The following is a 10934-nucleotide window of genomic DNA, read 5'->3' as shown; positions in this document are numbered from 1 at the left end:
ACCTCTTAGTTTCCTCAGCTCCTACGTGGTGACTTAAGTCTCTCTGAACCTCTCTGGCAGGTAAAATCCCCCTGTGATATGGAGACAAGGAGGTGCCTTCCCATCTAGCACTTTGTACAACGGCGAGATTTTCTGGGATGCAATTCTTTGATTGAGGTCTGAGTCCTACTGCAGCTGTGAGCCCTGTGGGTGTCGGTCCATGCTCTGCTTCTTTTCCACCACCGGACCCCATCATGCATCAAGATGAGGGGCACCTGCCTCTACTCATGTGCCCACTCAGGGTACCCAGATATTTCTGTTTCTACCTACTTCTACTTAGCTTGGCTGGTATGCATGGAGACATATGCACATGTATGCATATACTCACACAGACATCTGAGTAAACATATACTACGCATATGGACATAAACATATGTGCATGTATATGTATATATATTCACATGTATGAGAGCAAGCATATTTTAGGCATATACACATGTATGTGCATAGACGTTTATAGTTGTGCAGTGACGGTCTCTCTACCCCTTTCTGAGTTTGCCGCCAGGTAGGGGTCTGTTGTGGCTCGTTGGCCATGTTGTCTTCCTACCTAAAGCCGTTTTCTGGGCAAGCCACCGGGGCTGTCGGCAGATAAGCATAACATTTAAAAGTCTTTCAATTTATTTTCTTCTACTTACAACTTTCATTTTTAAATTTATTTATGGCATTGGTTAAAACTTCTAGAACAGGGCTAGAGAAATTGCTCAGTGGTTAAGGCATTTGCCTGTAAAGCCTACTGACGTGAGTTCAGTTCCCCAGTACCCATGTAAAGCCAGATGCACAAAGTGGTACATGCATCTGGAGTTTGTTTGCAGCAACTAGAGGCCCTGGTGTGCACATATTCTCTCTTTCTTTCTCTCTCCTTCCATAATACACAATAATAATAAAAATAAAGACTTCTAGGACATGTCGGTCTTTCATTATCAGGGAAAAAATGAAGATGGCTGCATTCCATTTAGTTTGTAATTCCTTTTCAACAATAAAATTCAAAAGCTATCTAGAAGGTATCACAAAGATGCTCGTCCTCTGGGAGGGGAGCACATATCAAGGCTGCCAGCAGACCCAATTCATGCTCTCCTCCAGCAGCCAGCTCTGCTCTCTGTGCTCTGGGGCACTGACCCTAGTGCTCCGGTGACGCTAGGAGTCATGTCCCTCGCAGCGAGACAGTGAGCGGCTTTGGTGGCAGCGCTGGGCAGAGGCGAGGCCCTAGCTACCAAGAAAGCAAGGATCAGCCCCAGATCTGCCCTTCTGCTCCATGGTGGACAAGTCACCATCCCATTGGGGCTCCATTCCCATATATCCAGTGACTCTTCCCTCCCCCAGGCCGGGGTTCCAGGCTTCTGCTGAGCTAGCCCTTCAGGAGCCAAGGGTGATGCCTGCCTTCCAACCCTTGGACTCTGAGCTGAAGTCCTTGGAGCCAAGAGGCGACTTCAACAACCTCTGGTTTGTTTCACTTCTCTCCTGCTGCCCTGAGAGTGTGAAGAGGGTAAATTTGGAGTGTGTCCCACATTGGCTACCCTGAGCCTGCTCAGACCATCAAAAGAATAAACTGTAAAGTACTGTAAGCAGAAAACTTGCCCTGCCAGGGAAGAACAAAAGCTGGGATGTGATCCCCGCATTCAGGAGGCTGAGGCAGGACCACTATGAGATTGAGGCTAGTCTGGGCTACCTGGTGAGTTCCTGTCAGCCTAGGTCCACACTGTAAGTCCTTGTCTCACAAAGAAAGTTCCACCATCCACCATGGATGCCCAGGAGAGGGATTGGGCCCTCATAGGTGGTGCAACCACCCCTCTCCAAGGATCTACACCACTCATTCACGTCCCAGCACCTCACACCAGCGCTGACATTCCCTAGCACCCCAGTGAGGTAGGTATCCACCAGGGTGCCGCATCCCAGAGAACGGGACTTTATGGGACCTTTTTATTTTTGAGGTAGAGTCTCACTCTAGCTCAGGTTGACCTGGAATTCACTATGAAGTCTAAGGGTGGCCTTAAACTCAAGGTGATCCTCCTACCTCTGCCTCCCAAGTGGTGAGATTAAAGGTGTGCACCACCATGACCAAGTTACTTTATAGGACTTTTAAAAAAAGATTTTTATTTATTTATTTATTAGAGACAGAGAGGGAGAGTGAGAATGGGCATGCCAGGGCCTCTAGCCACCACAAGCAAACTCCAGACACATGCGCCACCATGTGCATCTGGCTTACATGGGTCCTAGGGAATCAAACCAGGGTCCTTAGGCTTCACAGGCATGTGTCTTAACCACTAAGCCATCTCTCCATCCCACCTTATGGGACTTTTGATGGTACTTTTCATTGTGATGGTGACATCATGTTTTACTTTTTAAAAAACATATGTTTCCAATTATAAAAATAGTAAATACTCATTTTGGAATATTTAGAAGTGGCTGAAAAGTACATGAGAAATGGTAAACTTCATCTTGAAGTTATGGGTCATGTGCTCACATTTTCTAGCTCCTCTGTTTTCTATGCAATTTCTGCAATACTGATTTCCCAGTGGGCACTAGCTTGCATATGTTGTTTGATGGCCTTTTAAACAATGACTTTTGGTAACTACAAAATTTTTAATCTTTTTTTTTAAATTTAATTTATTAGTTTTCTTTTCAGTAAATACAGGCAGTTTGGTACCATTGTTTAGGCTCATCTGTGATCTACCCCCTCCCATTGGACCCTCCTTGTTGATGAAAATGGGTCGTGCATTGTGGAGTTAGCCCCCAGTTATTGGTATGATAAATGTCTCTGCAAATCATGACCCAACATGTGACTCTGACATTCTTTCCGCCCCCTCTTCCGCAAAATTTCCCTGAGCCATGTTGGGTTCATTTTTGGTCTGCTTCAGTGCTGAGGTGTTGGGCGCTTCTGAGGCTCTGGCTCTCTGACTTGGTAGGAGTTGATTTTTCTCTGCGTTGGTCTCCTTCCCCTTTAAGTATCCTTGGTTTTATGGGAGATATACCTCTAGACTTTGGATACCACTATTATAACTAACTAAAGCTACATTTTTGTCCTTTGGTATTTCTTTTTGTAGGTTTTTAAAATTTATATGCATGTATATATGTGTGTGTTTGGGCACAACAGGGTCTCACGCCACTTCACATGAAAACCAGATGCATGTGCCACTTTGTGCATCTGGCTGTGCATTGGTGCTGGGGCCATCAGCTTTGCATGCAGCGACTTTAACGGCTGAGCCACCTCCGCAGCCCCTGGGATTAATTCAGAAGATACGAACTTTGAGAGGGCTGTTGATATGGACCTCACATCCCTTTATAGAAATGTAGCCATTCTGTCTGAAGTTATCCAGCTTCAAAAAGCTCCAGCCAGCACTGGGTGCATAAATTATGATAATAAAAGCTTCACTCATTTCCGGGTGAGGAATGGGAGCTCACTGTTGCTTTAATGGGCTTTTCTTTGATTACTACTGAAGCTGGACATTTCCTCATTTGGTAGCCATCCATTTGTAATTTATCTCTTGTGGATTTGCTATTCCTTCCTTCTGCCCTTCCTCCCTTGATCTCTCCTCTTCACATCACATGGAAGTGCACTAAGCATTTATTTGTCTGACCTTGACCCTGACTGTGGAGATATGGATCAGAAAGAGATAATGGAGGACTCATGCCACACCGAAAACCCACAAATTACTTGGCAGCCAATGACAATTGCTACAATGGGGCAAATGTGCAGAGTCTCTGTGGTGGTACTAGGGATGCACACCAGGGCCTTGTGCAGGCTAGGCAAGTGCTCTGGCATTGCCCTCCAGCCCCAGCCTATTTGTATTCCTACCAACAGAGCACAGGCTTTGATTTCTTGGTTTTGCACTAACACTGGGCCTTTTTTCAATTTTTTTTTTTAATTTTATTTCAGAGATAGAAAGACAGAAGGAGAGAGAACTGGCATGCCAGAGCCTCAGCACTGCAATAGAACTCCAGACACTTGCGCCACCTAGTGGGCATGTGTGAACTTGCGCTTGCCTCACCTTTGTGCATCTGGCTTTCCTGGGATCTGGAGAGTCAAACATCGGTCCTTAGGCTTCACAGGCAAGTGCTTTAAACCACTAAGCCATCTTGCCCGCTCTCAAAACTTTTTTAAAACCATAATAGCCATCTTGGAGGATGCAAGGTGATACCTCATTGTGGTTTGAGCATCTTACCATGTAATAGATGGTCCTTTGCACATATATTTTGACATTCCCTTCACCAGCACCACGTGTCCAGCAAAACAGGGAGTGGATTGTCTTCCTGTATTAGCTCATGCCTATTTAGACATATCTAAACTATGAAACTCTCCCTTGAATCGACCAAGTTCAAAATGGGAGAGAAGCCGCACATGCTTCCCCGATCCACCAGCTCCCATGAGACAGTGAGGTGAGGTGAAACATTGAGGCCCTGCAGGAATCCGAGGCGACTCTGGAAGAGAGCCACCAAGCCCCTTCCAGCTCCTCAAGGCCTCACTGTGAATGTTGTATCAGCAAATATGTGCTCAGGGATTTAACAACGCATTAAAGAAAAGATTGGGTGTAAATCATCTTGGATGGCTGCCTATACCGTGTGAATCTACAGACCATCACCCCTCTGGGCTTTGGCTCTGGAGGCCTGGGGAGCATGTTAATGGGACCATGGTCTCCTCATCCCAAAGCAGACTCACGAGCGAAAATCTGCAAGATTAACACGTGTGAACAACCTTTTCTCTTTTCCTTCCTTTCTTTCTTAAAATTTCATTTATTTATTTATTTATTTATTTATTTATTTATTGGGGAGAGAGAAATAGAGAGAACAGATGCACCAGGAACCCCTGCAACTGCAAATGAACTCCTGATGCATGCACTGCTTTGTGATTCTCGCTTTATGTGGGTCCTGGGGACTCAAACCCACACTGCCAGGCTTTGCAAGCAAGTGCCTTTCATTGCTGAGCCCTCTTCCCAGCCTCAACCCTGTCTTTCTTTCGTTTTCTTTCTTTCAGAAGCAGAGTTTCATGTATCCCTACTGGCTCAAACCCACGATGTAGCTGAGGCTGGCCTTGAACTCCTGGTCCTTTCACTTCCACCTCCCGTGTTCTAAGATTTCAGGTGTGCACCTTTATACCTGTCTCTAAGGGAAGTTGTCTAAGGATTCATCTTCCCCTCTTTATTTAGTGTCATCAGTTCTTTCATCTCAGCTTTCACGATTGTCTGCAATACATTTTGACTCTTAGCAGGGCCAACTGTGCCGGCCTGGCTTCCCGGCTCCCAGCTGTGAATTGTTACAGGCGCACAGAGACAAGTTAATCTCAGAGTTTGTGGAAGCAAACCACATCCGGCTGCTGAATCTCTGATCTCCTCCCAAGACTTCCCTGCAGCTCACTAGCAAATAACGGACCAACGAAAACCAAGGCCGCTAACGCTCCGGAGCTGGGCAGGTGTGACTCAGCACTGGGAGAGCTGGTGGGCAGGCGTGTGAGCCAGCCCAAAGGGTTTGGTTGTCAACACCGTCCTGCAAGAGGTCAGTGAGAGCAGGGGAGATGGGGTGGGCCATGCTCGTCAGTCGGGGTAATAGCCAATCAGAGAAGGCCAGCCGGACTCCCAGCCTCCCATGCTCCTGTGTGGCTTGTTCGTGTGGGTTTTTCTTGACTGGCCTTGAGAAATTACCCTGCCCAAGGTAGTCATGGGCTTCTTGAAAACTTCACAAGCGCACCAGCTGATGCCGTGTGGATTTGACGACAGCATCTCCCAGCAACTTGGGGAACACAATGGCAGGCACAGTAGGCTGTGAGAGGAGCCTTAGCGGCAGAGGGTTCCCTCCAACAAGCAAACGCAGCATCTAAGAGCACCCGCCTTGGTGCACACAAAGAGAAGGAAGGGGCACAAAGGCAAGAGGAGGGAAACTAGGAGCCACAGCTGCCAAGGAGGCCAGAGGGACCTTGGTGTTTGCAGGAGAACAATCAAGCGAAGAGCAGTTTCCAGGAGACACGCCAGACAACTTAGATAGCGATCGGGCAAGGGGGCACCGCTTCCATAAAGGCCCGAGGGAGCCCTGGCCTCACTTGCATGATGGGGACTCGCCACTTCTTAACTCTTCTGACGTGAGCCAGCTGTGAACATCAGGCTCTCCCAGCAGACAAAAGTCCCTTGTGTGGCCGGCACTGCGCCTTGCTTAGGCCTGTTTCTCAGCCCAGAGCCAGCTGGCATGCCCAGCACTAAGGAGACACTCAGATAAACCTCAAGAGAAAGTGAAAAACAAACCTGAAAATAGTTTAGATCCTCTTCTCCGGGTGTTTACTCTTTCTGTTGAGGAAGATGGGAGGCTTGAGTGCAGAATAGAGTTGTCCAAATTTAAAGTAATATTCAGGTTCCCTCCAGATTATGTTGATGTCTTGGCTAAATTTTTTTTTTAATTTTTTTGTTTTTATTTATTTATTTGAGAGCAACAGACAGAGACAGAAAGAGGCAGAGAGAAAGAGAGAGAATGGGCACACCAGGGCCTCCAGCCACTGCAAACGAACTCCAGATGCGTGCGTCCTCTTGTGCATCTGGCTAATGTGGGTCCACTTCGAACCAGGGTCCTTGGGCTTTACAGGCAAACGCTTAACTGCTAAGCCATCTCTCCAGCCCTTGGCTAAGTTTTTTAAGTTCTAAAATAACTTTCCACTTGAGGGGGCTGGGAGAACTGGGCAGTTACACTGTGGTATTTTCTCTTTTAAAAGGAGAAATAGGAGGCCAACTGGACGGGTAAATAAAACACAGTTGTTACAAAGTGTTAACTAATTTTAATAGCTTTATTCGGATATAATCTTCTTGATGTACACAAAGGGATCATGTCACAAACATGCAACTCACACTACGAGCAATACACGAAACATTACCAGCACCTCAGAGGCCCAGCCCTGAACTTTTGGGGGTTGACCCAAGTTCCAAAGCATTTTGGTCAGAGACCCTCTGTGCACAGCCCAGACAGGGTTTTCCCGGCTGACTCCGTCTCTGGTGTGCATGAGGCTCCCGCCCCAGGGCGCTCCAGGACTCTCTGCTGTGGGCGCTGTAGCAGGGGGTCCTGACCCCCTTCCAGAAAAGAGGCGCTAGCCAGCAAGAGTGCAGACGTGCCTCCAAGGCCCGCAGCTTCAGAACCACCACACCCAAGGTCACCTTCCCCTCCAAGGATGGTCAGTGACAGGTAGGAAGGTTAGGCATCTTGGCCTAACTCAGGGAAGCTCTGAGAGACTATTGGCGTTCTCAGCTGCCATGGTCAGCCGTGGCTGTCATCGGGCTGCCAGCACAACGCTTCAGTTTCTACCTCCGCCCTGTCCCCCTCTTCCCACCCTTCCCAAAGGTAGCTCCCACTGCCTCCCTGATAAACATTCTGCACCCTCAGACACTCACCCTGCCTGGAGAAGTGTCTCCGATTGGCACGCAGCCCCTCCCGGCCTTCGCCTTCCCTAGGGGGCTCTGGGCACCCTCTAGGACCCAGAGAGGCATGAAGCACTCTCAGATGTCATTGCTGTCTTCTCTTCTCTTCACAGGCGTGTGTCCTTCCTGACAAAACACTTCTGGAAGCGCCTTGTGCTTTCAGGATGTTACAAAGCACCTCACGCACTCATCCAAAAGACACGGGATCCCAACTGCATGCACGTGGGAAGAAAAAGAGCTTCCCCTCCATCTGAGAGCTCACCGCCCAGTGCGGTGGGCCCAATGCCTGGCCACTGAGTGCTCCAGTGCAAAGACCACCACGAAGAAGACACAGAAGTCATGAAGTGGGGAGAAGGGTGGTGAGAGGGGAGGGAGGCGGCTTGGAACTTGGAACCAACGGGTGGGGTCAACACAGCAGCAAGCAGCACCCACGCCACCCCACGCAGGCCCGGCAGCACGCCAACCTGCGTGGAGACCAAGGCCCAGAGACTCCTATTGTTCTGACCCGGCGTGGCAGCCGTGGGTTCGATGCCTCCCAGTGTGGACTCCCGAAGGGACTCCCAGAGACCGCTCACTGGGGCCTGACTAAGTAAGTTGGGAAGAAAAGAGGCGAGTGAAAGGGAAGAAAGGAGGTTTGGAGTAGTGAGGTTCCAAACAAAAGAACGACTTGACTTTGGCAAGTTGCCCAGCTCCTACTTTGAGCCCTAGATTAACTTAAATCCTTCTTCACTACTTTCCAACATCAGCAGGATTTTCTGAGTTTTGCATCTCCAGGAGGGGAATAGCCATGAGAGAACCAGATGAGGGGAAAAAAGAAAACCTGCAAGCGAGATGTTTTCACTCATGTATATTGACACTTGAAACAAAATGTGAAGGCTCCATTGTGGGGTGAGATACATTTCTTTAGAACATGTCTGGGCAGAGGAGGAATAAGCATCCGATATGTTTCAGGATGTTACAAAGATGAAATATATCTTGGTTATTTATCAAATTAATCACCTATAATCTAAAGACAAATGAAGTTCCTAGAGCAATATTCAGCTAGGAATTTAATATCCAAGTTTTTCTGATCAATAACCCATTGGCCTGCTAGAATATTTAAGTTATGCTTAAAGTCATTCGGTGGGGGGGGGAACCTATTAACTTGAATTCTTCAAAAGCATGTCTTTAATTTAAGTGTCATTTTCTTTTTAAGCATTGCATGTTGCATTACTCTAAAACAACCCTGATCTTAATTTTATTAAGAAAGATTAAAAAGAATATTTTGTGTCAGAAATGTATAATAAAGGCAGTCATGGTGATGCATGCCTTTAATCCCAGCACACAGGAGGCAGAGGTAGGAGGATCACTGTGAGTTCGAGGCCACCCTGAGACTACATAGTGAATTCCAGGTCAGCCAGAACTAGAGTGAACCCCCCACAAAAAAGTATCATAATTTGTTGCTTTATGTTTTATGTTAGGTGCCATCATGCTGTACAAGGGACTCCCTTTTGTGTTCCAGGAAACGATGCAAGTGTGCACGAGGCTTTGAGAGAGCAAGGGGTTACCCTGGTCCTCGGGGGCTAGGGAAGTGGCCCAGTCAGCAAACTGCCGGTCACGTAAGTATGAAGGCCTGAGTGTGGGTCCCTGATATACGTGTAAAAGCCAGGCATGTGCCTATAATCCCAGTGCTAGGGAGGCAGGGGCAAGAGGCTCCCCAGGGTTTGCTGGCTAGCTAGTCTATTGAACTGGTAAACTCTGGGTTCAATGGGAGACCCTGTCTCTAAAAAACAAGGCCTGTACTGAAGGGATGGCTTAGCAGTTAAGGCATTTGCCTGTAAAGCCGAAGGATCCAGGTTCGATTCCCCAGAACCCATATAAGACAGATGCACAAGGGGATGTATGTGTCTGGAGTTCGTTTTTAGTGGCTGGAGGCCCTGGCGCACCCATTCTCCCTCTCTCTCTCTCTCTCTCTCTCTCTCTCTCTCTCTCTCTCTCTCTTCTCTTCTCTTCTCTTTCTCTGTCAAATAAATGAATTAATTAAATAAAAATATTTTTAAAATAAGTAAAAACAAGGCAGAAAACGACTGAGGAAATTGCTCATTGCTGTGATTGCTCTGGCCTCCACAAGCACACACACACACACACACACACGCCCACACACAGACACACAGACATACACGCACACACACCTCACACTTGTACATGTACACAAAAAAATAAAATAACAGATGTGGCCTTTGAGAGCTGTGGACATTAGCTCTGAGAGGCCAGAAAAGATCATCCTCAGCATGGTATCTGAGAAGGGGTCAGGTATCAACTGAAATGCTAAAGCCACAGGCAACTCTTCAAAGATTGTCCAAATGCAACATTTAGAGGCTCATCCAGGCTAGCGCAAGTGACTTTCAGGCTACAGTTTCTGTTTATTGCCCAGCCAAATTTAGAGCGCTTACACTCATGAGATAAATGTTATGCAAGTTATTGGTGCCTTAAAAAAAAAGCTAATAATAAATGTATTTGAGGTCATGTAATGATATGAAACATTTGGCATGATTAAAGGGAACAAACAAGTGTGCTATTTTATAGAAAAGTTGTAGAGTTGTCCCCTGTAAAAACAACTGGTCCGTGGAGAGAGCAGAGCTTTTTTTTTTTTTAATTAATTAATTTATTTATTTGAGAGCGACAGACACAGAGAGAAAGACAGATAGAGGGAGAGAGAGAGAATGGGCGCGCCAGGGCTTCTAGCCACTGCAAATGAACTCCAGACGCATGCGCCCCCTTGTGCATCTGGCTAACGTGGGACCTGGGGAACCGAGCCTCGAACCGGGGTCCTTAGGCTTCACAGTCAAGCGCTTAACCACTAAGCCATCTCTCCAGCCCGAGAGCAGAGTTTTTAAGAGCTGCATTTGGAGTCTCTTGGACACAGGCCTGCTCCACGCAAACAGTCTACAGAAAGTGGCTGCTCAGTGGGAATGGCCTCCAGCCTGGCACCTGGAACATGGAAGCACAGTGATGTCCCACTACGCCTTATGTGTGAGTGTGCCCTGTAGTGGGCTCAGGGCCGTTGTGAAACCCTCCAGAGAGGACAGAAATGGAGTGCTTGGGAAGTCGCCTCCTGTTGGAATCTTTCTGCACGTGGCCCTCCCTGACACCCTCCTGGAAGTTGAATGGGAAGGCTTCATTCACCTCAGTGATTTTTTTTTTCTAGTGAAATCATCCTTGGTCAAATCTACTGCATCTACTAGATACAGTGTATATAGACACAGTAAGGAAATGTGAATGGACCATCCATCTCAAGGAATCTTTCAGAAAATGCTACAGATATGTCTGCATACAGTCACTAAAGGAGACAGCATTAATCGAATGTCATTGTCTTCAAAGTCGTCTTTGGGGTATGTGTGTGTACGTGTGTGTGTGTGTACATGTATGTGTGTGTACGTGTGTGTGTGTGCGTTTGTACTGTGCACAAGTGTGTATGCATGTGGAGGCCAGAGACTGATGTCGACTTGATCATTATCCGTGATCATTAGC

The sequence above is a fragment of the Jaculus jaculus genome, chromosome 1 (assembly GCF_020740685.1).
Source record: "Jaculus jaculus isolate mJacJac1 chromosome 1, mJacJac1.mat.Y.cur, whole genome shotgun sequence".
NCBI lineage: Eukaryota > Metazoa > Chordata > Mammalia > Rodentia > Dipodidae > Jaculus > Jaculus jaculus.
Note: the sequence above shows the minus strand (reverse complement) of the source record.